The sequence below is a fragment of the Globicephala melas genome, chromosome 8, assembly GCF_963455315.2.
Source record: "Globicephala melas chromosome 8, mGloMel1.2, whole genome shotgun sequence".
Taxonomy (NCBI): Eukaryota; Metazoa; Chordata; class Mammalia; order Artiodactyla; family Delphinidae; genus Globicephala; species Globicephala melas.
The window spans coordinates 91364735-91379541 of record NC_083321.1 but is presented as its reverse complement, the minus strand read 5'-3'; the positions used below and the strand labels follow the sequence as shown (position 1 = coordinate 91379541).

Sequence of the window (14807 nt, the reverse complement as noted above, 5' to 3'; positions counted from 1 at the left end):
ACACTCTGTCTGTGAGAGCTCTGAGCAGCCGGCTCCTGGCCCTCAGAGCCCCACCTCGCTCCCCGCCCAGCGGACACCCTCATCTTTCTCCCCACAGCTGCTTCTCCCAGGTCATTTCTGGGGTTTGCCCTGGATTCTCAGCCCCCAAAACAGCAACCATGGGCTGTGTCAACCAGGGCCCCCTCTGGGCCTATACCTGGGTTTAGGCCTGGTTCCCATGGTAACCCAAGCCCCACCCCCTGCAGAGTGCAGCTCCCAGGAATGGGCATCTACCTTCCCAGACACCCACTGCTTTGGTTCCTAGTTACCTTGAAGTACTCTGGTCTGGCACAGAAAGCCCTACAAGGCAGGGCAGCTGGTCCTAACTCCATATTCTTGGGTCACAGTTGGGTCACAATTCCTCTTCCACTCACTTGGGTCCAGACCGCAGGTCTACAACTGCAGTGGAACCTTAAATCTGATGGCATCTCAAGAGGTCAGCGTGTCTGCTCCTCCTCAGCAGGTGATCTCAGTAGGTGGAATGGAATTGAGAAGCTATTTTTACTCGGAGCACGGCCTGCCCTGACCCCGGCATAAGGAACCAGCTGTTTGGGGACTGTCCATTTTATTAATGGCTCTGAGGAGCCTCTACGGAGATCCATTATCTCCATGCCAGGGAATAGACTATTAATTCCCACCTGTGCCAGATTACCTACAGTTAGTGGTTGGTACTTTTCCACGGTCTCACGACACATCTTAATCAGACGGTGAGTGAGTTTAATTAGCCGAAGTATAGGTTTTATTTTTTTATTCATATAACCACTTAATCTAATGGAAGCCTATTATCTGTGGCTTCTTTCCCATGCATAGTTATGGCTGTGTTTAATTGATGGTGCATCGGGGGTTGCAGCTACAATATGGCAGCTGGAACACAAAGTCGCCTTTCCCCAGAATGAAGGCTGAGAAAATGCGCTGTCAGTGAGGCGTCCGACTTCCTGTTTTCACTGAGATGTGAGCTCCCATGTAGAAACTGCTGGCACCTGCCAAAAGGAAGAAAATGCGGATCTCAGCTGGGCAACCCCTGGGCTTCACGGCTGCAAAATGCCCTTCAGGAGCCCTGGGGCAGAAGCCAAATCAGGAACAGCTGGGCAAGGTAGCTATTTGTCAATCCAACCAGATCATAATCAACCCCAGGGCAGGAACCAAGTCTTTTTCTTGTTCTGTTTCCTCCACGCCACAGGCCCTGGGACAGGCTCAGGTACCTGTGTGCTCTCCATAGACAGGTGGTGAATTAAACTCAGGGCTGAGATGGTGCAGGAAACCCGGACTCTTGCAGAGAGAGTCACCATCTTGAATGTGAAGATGATCCTGAAGTTGCCCACGCAGAGAGAGGGATCCGCGTTCAGAGGTGAACTGGGGCTCTCAGTCCATCCACAGAAGATCCTAGCTGTTCCCATTGAGAAATCAGACCCTGGTCTTCAACTGGGATGGGTTACCAACGTTCCAGTGACCATCTGGGACAGAGTGTGATCTCTAGGAACCAAAAAGTGTCCCATTCACCCAGATTGTAAGGGAAATGAGCAGAAGGGTGGAGTATCTGGTCAAAAGTAGGAATCCATCCATTTTCTTTGTGTGTGTGTGTGTGTGTGTGTGTGTGTGTGTGTGTGTTGAAGTATAGTTGATTTACAATGTTGTGTTAATTTCTGCTGTACCACAAAGTGATTCAGTTTTTTATATATATATATGTATATATATATATATATATCTTCTTTTTTAAATATTCATTTCCATTATGGTTTATCACAGGATATTGAATATAGTTCCCTGTGCTATACAGCAGGACCTTGCTGTTTATCCACTCCATATATAATAGCTTACATCTGCTAACCTAACTTCCCACTCCATCCCTCCCCCCAACCCCCTCCCCTTTGGCAACCACAAGTCTGTTCTCTATGTCTGTGAGTCTCTTTCTGTTTCATAGATAGGTTCGTTTGTGTAAATCCATCCATTTTCTAATAACTCTAAAAGGCTTGGGCTTCCTAGAGGTAAGCTGTCTTGAAGGCTTGGTAGGAGAACCTGGCAGCCGGTTAGCAAAGCCCCAAGCTGACCCAGAATGGAAGGACTCGGATCTTTGATCAGTTTGCCGAGTACCTTGGGCTGAGCGAGACAGGGAGCCCTATTCACCCCTGAGGGAAGCTGAGGAGCTGCGGACAGGAAGTGTTGTCCCTCTTGCCCACCCGCACAAGCCCACCCTCACTTTACCTCTTGCCTCCAGCTCTCCCCAGACCCGTTAGCTCCAGTCAGAGGAAATCTGCATAGCTAGGTTCAAAGCCTTATTTCCCCTCCTGCTTTGTCTCTTCCTGTTAAATAATGTGATACAGAAAGGAGGCCACGGGAAGGAAAGGTGCTGGATCTTTCAGGTTGAACCGTCTCTTCCAGGAGCCTCCAAGTTACCTGGGCAGGAGTCATGCACTTTCTCTCCTGGCCCCTGGCTCTAGTGGGGTATTATTGTCGGTGGCATTGGGTTTATTCCTCCCTTCCCATTTTGCAAAAATATGTGTACGGAGACTCCTGTGCCTGACCCACAGTCAGCAGCAGACAGGAGCCACAGATTCCTGTTGCAGCATTTTACAGGGTGACGGATCAGATAATGTACACTTAGCGAGTGCACAAATAATGTGAATCAGGGTTGGCATAGTGCAGTGAGGTGTAAAAAAAGCAATTTGAATTGTTCTAGGGAAACGCCAGAGCCGCTCTGACATGCTTGCTTGCCAGAACGCTGCCCTGTGCCCCTCCGGAGGGCTGAGCTCCAGGTTCTGGCTGGAATGGCAACGAGGCTGCCCAGCATGGCTGGCCTGAAGGGGAGCTCCCCCAGAGACGGGAGAGGTTCTGCGTCCACACACAGAAAGGAGATGGCATGAGCGAGAGGATGAAACGGGGCTCCAACTCACACTGGAGGGGATAGTTTGACCCACTGAGCTGTTGAGACAATCATAGTAAGGAGGGAGGGAAAGAGAACGAGAGAGACTAAACTCTGTGTCCCTGGGGATGGCCACACCTGGGCAGCAACTTGATGCCGATGTGTATCGACTGCGGTAGATCTGCCCTTAGCCTCCCTGGACTGCCAGAAGTCATCTAGTCCGTTCCCCTGCCTCCAAACAGAACTGTGCCTCCTCCCCCACACAAAAAAGTGGGTTCTGAACTTGTTTCAAAGGCTCTCCAAGAAAAGGAGATTTCACATCCTCTCTTAGTCACCTGTTCTTAGTGTCTCAGTATGCCCACCCTCTGCAAGTTCTTCACTTTCAGTCTGAGTCAAATCCTTCAGGCACCCTTCAGCTTACACATTTTCACGAGGGTCTGGCCACACTTGATCAGTTGATGGCATTCGAGATTACGTGTGCCCAAGCAAAGACCTGGCCGTAGTGCCACGTCCTCCCTCTCCTGGTGAGAGGGGCGTAGATGAGGAGGTAATCAGCTCATCCCTCGGGCCAGCCTTCCTCCCGCTGTCCTGTCCAACCCTGGCTGCACTGAGCCTGCTTTGTCAAGTTCCCATTGCTCTCCGTCTCTGCGGAGCCAGACTACCCGTTGACACTCTGCAGGTTGACGAAGCCGACCCTCCTCTGGTGCTGTCCCCATCAGCCTCTGTCCTCACAGCCCCTCCTCCCAACATGCTGCTTCCATGAGGTTTCCTGTCCAGAGCAGGAGACAGGCTGTTTATCACTGTGACACCCACTGGGCAGCCTTACCTCGCAAAGCCAAAGTGTCTCTGCAACCCTCCCAACGCTGACCTTCCCCAGCCCTAAACATCATCCCCCAGCCCCCTGGGGGAAACCAAGGCTCTGCGCACAGAAGATGGTCAATAAAATGGTTTGAATTTATTTTTCAGTAAGAGCAAGCAGACATTGCCAACCGCTTCCATTAAATACCTTAGTCAAACCAAGCTCTAAGCCTGAAACTCAGCATCTGGGTGGTCTACGAGACCTGGTCAGAGGGGAAAGTGGTAGGAAATCTCTTGACTGTTTCACATGAAAGCTGATTACAGGGAGAGTTTTTTGGTGGCTCGGGAAGCTGAGAGGTTGTGGGATAATGGATAGCCAGGCTGCCGCCTGCCCACCTGCATTACTGACCTCAGGGAGGCCAGGCAGGGAGCCCAGCGCAGATTAAGAACCCAAACAAAAGGGAAGATAGGACAGGCCTGGGGACAGGCAGCCTGCTGAGGGACTGGCTAAGGCCTCCAGATTTTTTTCCCAGGAAATCTGGGGACAAATTTCCATGTTGTCGTTGCATAAATTTGTGGGCTGATTTGCATACATTTGCATTTTGCCTTCAAAACACCCAAACTCCCAGAATATAAAATAAAATGCAATTAATTAATTAATTAATTAGCATGATGGATGGCAAATGCAGCCAAACTAAAAATACAGTATCAGTGAGGGACCTTGATAAAGGGACAGATTTTTTAGCTTGTCCCCCTAACCCAGGATGGATCTCAGGGATATGGTACAACCTGTTCTGAAGTTGTCTGTCTCCCTGGCTAACAGTAAGCTCTGGGGAGCAGGAACAGACAGAATTCTTTGATCCCTACATTCCTGGGCTCCAGCACAGGGCTTGTCACATACGAGATTATTAATAACTGTTTGTAGAATATGCGACTCAATGGCCAAGTGAATGAGCGACTCCCCTGCAAACTTATGATCAGATGATAGGATCAGAAAGAACTTGGGACTTCCCTGGTGGTGCAGTGGTTAAGAATATGCCTACCAATTCAGGGGACACGGGTTCGAGCCCTGGTCCAGGAAGATCCAACATGCATCAGAACAACTGAGCCCGTGTGCCACAACTACTGGGCCTGCGAGCCACAACTACTGAGCCCGCGGGCCACAACTACTGAAGCCCGCACTCCTAGAGCCCGTGCTCCACAACAAGAGAAGCCACCGCAATGAGAAGCCCGTGCACCGCAGCAAAGAGTAACCCCCGCTCACCACAACTAGAGAAAGCCCGTGGGCAGCAACGAAGACCCAACACAGCCAAAAATAAAATAAATTAATTAATTAAAAAAAGAGAAAGAACTGATGCTCCACCCTCCTAGGAACCAACTAGACAAGATTCAGGGCTGCCCTCGGAGGAAGAAGTCTTCACAGGCCAGTGAATCAGTGACATAGTTCCAGGCAAACCCTCTGGGGCAGAGTTCTGGGAGCAGGTTTGGAGAGATTCCAGAGCATGTGGGCTGTCCCAGCCCAGGGGCAGGGGCTTTTGGTCCTGAGCAGGTGTGGACAGAGATCTGGACCACATGATGGCATAAACCAGAGTGCAAAGAAAAGGCAGTGGAATCTGCCCTGTGCGTCCAAACAATGAGGCTTTATGGTCTTCTGAACCCAGAAAGGACCCAATAAGTGACCCGGCGCATCCATCCTCTGTGCCTAGCACAGGGCTTTGCACAGAAGTGATTCTTAGCGAGTTTGTACTTAAGTACCTTCTACTGAATACTCAACAAATATTGATTAATCCACTGATTGACTGACTGATTGATTCTCTGGTCACCTTTCAGCAGTCCTTAATCCTCTCCTCAACCTCAACATCTCCCTCAATAGATACCACCCCTCCTCCATGCTTACAAACACAAGGTTTTCAGAGACTCCAAGATAGCCACCATCTGGTACCATGTAGCCCACACATATGATGGTGTTGGCCCCACTGTTAACTCTTTGAAACAGGTAGTTCTACCTGATGTCTTACCTAATCTCACTTACTACAACAAGAGTCTGCTCTTTCTGATTCCAAAAATTTGGAAAAAGTATCAAGAATTACTTTTCATTCTGCACACATCTCCCATATTGTTGATTGATTATAACAGTCAAGAGAATGGACTTTGGAGTTGGCTGCCCAGATTAGAATCCTGGCTCCACCCTCCCTTGCGGAACAAGTTGTCATCTCATCTATAAAATGGAGATAATAATGATAGTGACTCCATAGGGTTGTCGTGGGGATTAAATGAGACAATATCCACAGAACACTTAGAACAGTGTTGACACATGGTAAATGCTACCCGAGTGTTAGTTCTTCTTATTACTTTACAATTGAACCCCTCGTCCTCACTTTGGAGAGAAAGGTGAAACAGAAATGGCTGACTGAAAGTGATGGGGATTTGTAGGGAGTTTCACAGAAGTGACTCCTCAGGATGCAGAGGGGAGATTGAATCGTTCTCTCTTCACTATGCATCTCGCAAAATATAAACTTGGAATCTAATGCCTGAAGAGAAGCCAGGATGCTGTTTGGATAAAGAGGCGAGAGGCTCTCAGGAGCTGACCCAGGCATCTTCATGTGGGACAGGTGGCCTGATTAGGGACACCGGTAGAGCCAGGGATTTGGGGATGTGCCCTCCGGCTTTGGGGATCAAGCTGATGTGAGGCTTGGAGAGCAGATGCAGAGGAAGCAAGCCCACCCGGGGATTAGCAACCAGGGCATTCTCGGCTTTGGGCTCTGGGGAAGACAAATGAGAAAGTCCTCACTTAGAGGATGCTGGAAAATCCCAGAAAGGGCACCGGTGCTGACACTGTTTCTCCTTCTGTTGCCCGGGCTCTATATGCAGCTTGGACACGTGACCAAGAAAGAAGAGATCTTGAAGAAGCAACCAACTTATCCGTAAATTCCAAGGAAAACACCAAGTAGGGATTCCAGAGCCTTAAAATTTTCCTGACTTGATGTGAAGGGCATCAATAAAGTGTCAGGTTCCTACCGTAGGGCCAGCTGCTTTTTTGCTGACCTTATTAAATTCATTCTTTGCAACAGCTCTGAGATGTAGGTGTTAACGGTTCCCATTTTACAGATGAGAGTAGGAGAGATTACAGATTTGCCGAAGCTCTAAAGGTAGATAAATAGAGGATGCTGTGTTAGAGGGCAGGACTACCCAGCTCCAAAGCCTGTGCTCTACTTACCACTTTGAAGGAAGAAGGGTACAAATTGGGGAGAAAAAATGGGAACAGAGGTGTTGAGAAAGGAAGGAGATGCAGGAGCTTCGTGGTGGTTGGGGAGGGGAAGAAGCAAGAGCTGGGAAGTTGTGTGCATATGACATTAAGTGAATAGTATGCAAATGAGATGCAAAACAACATGCAAATGAGTACGTGGAGTTTTTTTTTTTTTAGCCAACCACTCAACTCCATTTGGCACAATTGCAGCACAAGGCGTACCTGCCCAAAGCTAGCAGTACCCGTGCTACAAGCAGAAATAGCTTCTGGGCTGGAGATGCCCCTTTCCCACTCTTTCTGGGGTCTCCTTCCTCCATCCTCCTGCACTTGTCCTTTGCCCCCCCTCACCCCTCCCCCGATCCTGAGGCTGAGACCAATCACAACAGCCTCCCCGCCTCCAGACACCCCAGAAGACAACTGGTCTCATCAGCCTCCTAATGCAGTGACCTCTCACCCCTTGGTCTATCTCCATTTCTGTTTACCTTCAACTGGGAGGCTTTCTGGCCACCTGGGATCAACACTGCCACTTTCCTGACCCGGCTTGTCAAGTGAATCTCCCAGCCCAGTGCCTTCCTTTACTAAATGGCAGCAGAGATGAAACGTACCCTTTTAAGGGACTGCCTCTGACACCGACCACAGTCAGCAGCTTCTTAAGTTAAGTATGACAGCTGCTTCCCCGCTAGTCTCCAGGGAATCTGGAAGAAATCTTACAAGGTGATCTTCTGAGACGCTTTATGTAGACAGTAGCTGGTAGCCTCTCGCATTCTTACAGGTGCCTGAAAAAGAACCTAGGGTCGGCCCCAGCTATGCATGCCAATTTTAATCCCTTCTTTTCTGTTTGGAAGTTCTTGCCAACGTCTACCTTATACCCTCACAATCATAGTGTCAGCCTGTTCTCTGCTATTTTGTCCTTAGTGGAGGTGGAGAATCTCTGCCCTCTCACCTTTTAATGTAAGAAAGGAATGGGGAAGTAGAAAGAATACACTTAGCAATACAGAGTTGAGACACTTATTGACAAAATACTGGGCTTTTATTTTCTCCCGCCTGCTCAGAAACCGTAGCTCATGTCCAGGGCTCAGTGCTAAGGGCCCAGGAGACCTCCTGGCTCTTGGCACAAGCAAATCGTGCAATCTGAGGAAGGCTCTGATCTCTTTGCACTATGTCTTTTATGTTTCCAAAAGGAGCTCAGGGTAATCATTATGTTTTCAAAGTCAATATCAGAAGAGCCATTTGCAAGATGGACTGTCCATGAGGGGGGTCACTGAAAGGCAGTAACCTATTGGCCAAAATATTCTTAGGAGTTGACATAGTCCAGCTATGGGAGTTCATCTTCTTTGAGAAGTCTTCCTCCCTTCTCTAGGATTCAGATCCAGATTCAAGTAACAAATATTAGGTGTATATTATGTACCAACCACTGTGCTAGGTGCCTTCAGATACATTACCTTTTAAAAACTCATCATCATAAATACCTTCAAGATAGGTATTCTTATCCCAACTTAGCAAATGAAGAAACCAAAAGTCATGGCTAATTTAATAATTGCTCAGTCTCTTTGGGTACCTTAATAGGAAGTCTTACCAGATAGCTACTTAAATGCTTTCTTTTAATAAATTTATTTATTTATTATTTATTTTTGGCTGCATTGGGTCTTCGTTGCTGCGCGCGGGTTATCTCTAGTCGCGGCAAGCAGGGGCTACTCTTCATTGCGGTGCTCAGGCTTCTCACTGCGGTGGCTTCTCTTGTTGCGGAGCACGGGCTCTAGGCGCACGGGCTTCAGTAGCTGTGGCTCGCGGGCTTAGTTGCTCTGCGGCATGTGGGATCTTCCCGGACCAGGGTTCAAACCCGTGTCCCCTGCATTGACAGGCGGATTCCTAACCACTGTGCCACCAGGGAAGTCCCCCTCAAGGCTTTCTTAATGCTACTTTCTTCTCATCACCTTCTATTCCAGTTATGAAAATCCAGTGGTAAGCTTGACCTACCTTTTGTGGCATAAGGTTGGAGGTGGTTGCAGGTCCCATTCCTCAAAGCCTGCCCTGCCTCCCAACATTGAAACCCACACCTCCGTCCCTACTGGAAGGAAGGAAGCTCCCCAGAAAAGGTGAGTCAGTGGTGCTGGAAAGACCCTCTGGCAGGATCACCAGCAAAGTACCACTCCCTTATGACCCTCTGGCTTCACGCTACAATGACTCACGATTCCAACTTCAGGCAGTCTCTCTTTCTTTTGATCTTACCATTCCTGGCATCTTCAGCGGGGAGGCTGGGGAAGCAGGCTGGAATATTAAGGGGACACACGTAGGCTGGTGACTGCATTAAATGCTGTAAATTTGGCATCTACGTGGGCCGCCGTTTTGATAAATAGCATTTTCATTATCCAAATCTTTCCATCTTTGGGCTTCTGCTGATCTAATGCTGGGCTGACCTGTGTATGAAGTGAGCAATACAGATATTGTTCTGCCCTCTGAGAGCTGAGATATGATCTCTCCTCAAGATGGAAACCTCCATCAGTTGAGACAAACACCCTAAATGCCATACCACTAGAAAGCATGAAAGAAATCAAAGATATTAAATTGGGGTAAGGCAAAAATTGTAAAGTTTCCTCTAGGCCATTAGAAAATTTCCAGTTTCCCCTGAAAATTGTCCTAGACTGATTCTTCTCCATACGTGGCGGTCTCAGGAACTAGAACAGCGTGGGGCAGCAAGTAGGCAATGCGTATATTTTATTTTTATTTATTTTTTATTATTTTTTAATGCGTATATTTTAGATGGATGGCGAGATGAATGGATCTTAGATGAATGGATAAATACAGTTGGATCAAGAGGCAGCATGGAGAAAGTCTTCTCTGATGCCCTAAAACTCACCATCCACATTTGGGCAAATGACCTTGTCTTATCATTTCACCCCCATTCACACTCTGCCTACACCAGCCCCCAGGGAGCTTGGCTGTGCCTTCGTCACATCTCTACAGAAAGGCACGTTAGACACCTCTTTCTGCCTGGGGAAGCTTGTCTCTAAGCGCGGGGACATCTGGGATTATGCCTGGCCCCCGAGTTCTTTATAAGGAAGCCTTAGACAATGGAGGCCCAGCTCCTTGGGAGCCAAAAAGCTTTGTGAAAAAGGCAGCTAGTTAGAGAGTGGACAGTATTTTTAAACGCATGAGTGTGCTGAATAGTTAAGCAAAAACTTTTGTTTTCATGGAAAAATTTCCTCCAAATGCTGCATCAAGCAGGGTACTGAATTTGCCACAGGCAGTTGTTGGCAAAGACAATGAGACTGTGTTTCTTCCAGTCCAGGGGAATCCAGATCAGACCTCCAGGCTACGGTCTCCAGTCCAAACACAGCCCATTCTTTCTGATGCAGAACAGTCACTCTGGGAAAATCAGATAATGTCTTTCAAAGGTCATAAGCCTTTCCCCTGTGTTACCGAAACCACTCATGCGCTTCCCCTGTCTAGATTTTCCTGGATCATAAAATTTTGAAGCAACCAGTCCAATCCCCCATTTTACAGAGGAAAACGTCGAGGACCAGAGAGGTTAAGAGATTTGCCATAAGTCCCACAGCAAGTGAATGGCAGAGCTGATTATCTTAAATGCCGATTCTTACCCTTTGCTCTCTTCTCTGCCAACCCAAACACAATTCATCATTTAATACCCTGCCCAAGTCTCCCCTCCTCCCCCAATGCTTTTTGAACCCAGCACCCTACAAAGATCTTTCTCCCCTTCTCTGAATTCTTAAAACAGTTACTTCTTAGAATGTTTACACTCAGCATCATTCATGAAATCATTGGCTCCCACGAGGTCGCATGGCTAGTGAACGATCATCTGTCAATATCTTTTTGACAAATGTATTCCAAGGCCCTGAAGGGCAGGAACTCTCTCTTACACCTCTTTTGTATCTCCCCTCAGGGCAGAGCATGTAAGTGATACTTGATGAATGTATGTTGAAAATGTAGCTCAATGGATAGACGGATAGACTAAATGATGAATGATAGCGTTTAAAAGGTACTTAATGAATGAGAATAAATGAAAGGATAAATTAATAAAATTATTCTAAGCAGTTTAGTACGAGTATTTGCTTAAAGATGCAGCACCTCCTTACTGTACATATGTACGTACATGTGTACAGTATATATATATATGTACATACACAGTCACAGTGATTAAGTGTAACAGTCCTCAGGCCATTTCACTTTGTATTCATTTCATAGGTGATGAAATTGAGTCACAGAGTAAAGGGAAGGAACCAACCCCTCTCTCATGGCCAGGAAAAGACACAGAAGGGATTAGAGACCCAGTTGGAAATACACAGCGCACAGTCAACCATGACGAATTTCTGTTTCTTTAGAACAAAGGATGAATAATAACCTAGGGCACCTTCCAGTGGGTGCTCTCAGGCCCTGGGGGGCTGAGAGAAGATAATTCTACTCTTCAGAAAAAGAAAAAAAAACACACATAGTTAATGTTTCTTTTTTATACCCAAAATTACAGGTATGACTGGTGGGTCATTAATTACAAAACCGCCTTAATAAGCTCCAGTGAAGGCATTTTTAAAAAATTCTCTAAGTACTTGTAGCAAATGTTAGCATTAAAAATTACTCAAATCAAAATTATTTACCAGTATGGTAATTCTTTCCAAGACAACTCTAGACTTGAAGTCATTTTCCTTACTAGTACCACCCAATAGAATAATTGGCTGCAATTAGCAATGACTTTGTCATTCCTTCCAGAATTTGGCTTCAGCAACCGTGAAACATGCAGATTGTCTTCTCTTTCCCAACAGGGACTCAAAGCTTCTGCAAATCTTGTCCTCCATTTAGAAAGGGAAAGGAAAGTATTCCCCCATGTAATGCATCATGGCATCGCAGAGATGGACGGGGTCTGCCATCGCTCAGCCCAGAGTTCCTCAGAGGGTAGGACAAAAGGTAATTTAGATGATATACAGATGAGCCTTAAAGAAAATTAATAGTTAAGTTTACTTTAATCTACATTAGAAAAACATATGACTTGCTCACCAAACCCGGGTATTTTGCATAGTATGTTTAGAGCGAGGAAAAATTTTTTAGTAAGCCAATTGAAAGAAACATATTTAAAGATCTGACAAAACTCCTCATAAAAATAGTACTTGAATAAATTGAAGTTTGGAAAATACTGATAGCCACACACCCTCATTTTATGGGACCAGAAACTGAAGGTCAGAGAGGCAGCTATGGGAGCAGAACTCAGCTCTGGGAATTGCCAGACCAGGTTTTCACTCCTCTAGACTCTGCAAGGTCTCCCTTCACCCCAGAGCAGCTGTCCGGAACAACGTGAGATTGGCAAAGTTTCTTGTGTGTCTAGGAAGCCACGTTTCAGGATTGTGCTTCCCTTCCCCAGCCTTCTCCCACTCTTCCCCCCATCCTCCAAAGTCCTGATCCCCCAGTGAGATAACCTATGTTCAGATCGTTTCAAAATCCACCATCTTCCCCATCACTAGCAACTCACACACCCACCAAACCATAGTTGTCCTGGAGCCCCATTCCTTCATGGCCCCATTTCAAGCCAGTTATACTGATGGGTATTTTTTTTTAATTGAAGTATAGTTGATTTACAATGTGTTAGTTTCAGGTGTACAGTGAAGTGATTCAGTTACAAATTCCTAATTTATCCCTCTCCCCGCTTCCCTTCCCCTTTGGTAACTATAAGTTTGTTTTCTATGTCTGGGAGTCTCTTTCTGTTTTGTAAATAAGTTCATCTGTATCATTTTTTTAGAGTCCACATGTAGGTGATGTCATACAGTTTTTCTCTTTCTCTGTCTGACTTACCTCACTTAGTATGGTAATCTCTAGGTCCATCCATGTTGCTGCAAATGGCATTATTCCGTTCTTTTTTATGGCTGAGTAGTATTCCATTGTAGATATGTACCACATCCTCCTTACCCATTCCTCTGTCAATGGACATTTAGGTTGCTTCCAAGTCTTGGTTATTGTATTTAAATAGTGCTGCTATGAACATTGGGGTGCATGTATCTTTTCGAATTAGAGTTTTTATCTTTTCTGGATATAGTCCCAGGAATGGGACTGCTGAACCCTATGGTAGCTCTATTTTTAGTTTTTTAAGGAACCTCCATACTGTTTTCCATAGTGGCTGCACCAAATACCAGTGGTTTAATATGCTTCTCTTTGCTGGTTACATCAACTGGAAGATGCTATCTCAATTGGCGAGGTTTGGGATTTGCGTGACCCATTCTATGAAACAGTTGTTTGATTAACAACACTGCTTTACAGAGAGTCTCCAGCTAGGGGACCCTCCTTGCTGATGTTATCCTTCCTGCCCTCTGGCCTGAGTTGCACAGACTGTATTGATGACATTTTGTAAAGTTTGTATGCATCTCACCGAGTCCAAGTACATGCGCAACCTGGTCCCCCAGGCCAGGACCTTCCAGGGAGCCAGAAGAAAGACAGCACTGGTTGGTTAGCCTAATCCACTGACCAGAAAAGGATCCTCCAGTAGGAGCTGGGGCCTCAAGGATGCCTGCCTCTTTCAGAGTTTTGTTGTCTAGGGGAGTGTCAGCCTCATGACTGCTCCTTCTTTTTTTTTTTTTTTGCAGTACGCGGGCCTCTCACTGCTGTGGCCTCTCCCGTTGCGGAGCACAGGCTCCGGACGCACAGGCTCAGCGGCCATGGCTCACTGGCCCAGCTGCTCCACGGCATGTGAGATCTTCCTGGACTGGGGCACGAACCCGCGTCCCCTGCATCGGCAGGCGGACTCTCAACCACTGCACCACCAGGGAAGCCCGACTGCTCCTTCTTTATCCAGAAGCTTCTGGCCAGTTCTGGCCTCCTTAAACCTCTTTGATTCCTAAGTCTGGGTCTTATAGAGGAAGATGTCCAATTCCCTGGCCTCCCTCAGCCGATCCCCACCCAGCTTCCCAGAAGGTCGAGTAGAGCTGTCTGGGGGCCACGGCTAGATCAGTGTGTTTCACTGCTGAGCCAAGTGAAGGGAAGGGTCAGACCCGCCCCTCCTAGGCCTCAGTCTCCTTGACTATAAAATGAAGGGGTTTGGTTTAGAGAATATCTCTGGTGCCCATCCAGCAGTCCTTGACCTCTCCCTACCACCAGGCTTTCAAACATTTTTCTCTTGAGGTTTCCTTTCTGTGTCTTGTAACCGCATTCCCCGTGAATGATAAAAGCGCTCCGGGTGCCTCCATTAGATACCTTGACAAAGAGCTCTTCTGAGTTCCTTCTTGGCCTTGACAAAGACTTTAAAGCTGGAAGAGTGACAGCACTGTTTTACTCTTGAAGGCCTGGGTGTTCGAGGACAGAGGGCATGAAGAAAGAAGATACCGGAGTTGGGAGGACAGGCCATGGAGTCGGGCAGACCTGGGTTCTGAGCCCGGCTGTACCATTGCTGGCCAAGTGCCGGGAGCAGGTTACTTCGCTCTCTGAGCCTCAGTTTCCTCGTGGGTAAAATAGGGTAACAAAGGCACCTAGTTACAGAATGGCTGTGACAGTAAATGTGATCACTTTTGGAGCTAATATATGGAAGTCGCTCAGCCAGCACCAATGGTTGGGTTTGAACAACTCTTCCAAGAACATGACCAATCCCCATAAAATCAGCTGCTTCCATTGACGACTTTCTCCCAAACCCCAGACTTAAATTGTGTGTTGAATTTTACCCCAAAATAAAAGAGAGGAGGGGGAAAGACTGGATCAAATACAGAACGGCCAAAAATAACAGTGTTGCCCCAACCCAAATGGCAGCGAACAGAGAGGGTTGCTGGAAGTCTGGGTCCCCAGCCTCAGAGTTGCTGCTTAAATCTGGAATCCTTATGCCCACCACTATCCCCCGCCACCCCATCCCTTTTCACCCCTTCTCCTTTCAATCAAAAA

The 14807-nt window shown here is 47.1% G+C and overlaps 1 long non-coding RNA gene across 1 annotated transcript in view; it reads right to left on the bottom strand.

Moving 5' to 3' along the window:
* Nucleotides 1-323: 323 nt before the first annotated feature.
* Nucleotides 324-14807, bottom strand: part of LOC132597716 (uncharacterized) — a 73214-nt gene continuing 58730 nt past the window's right edge. The window contains exon 3 of the long non-coding RNA XR_009564966.1: nt 324-1019. This is a non-coding gene — a long non-coding RNA (uncharacterized lncRNA). The remainder of the gene's footprint in view (nt 1020-14807) is intronic.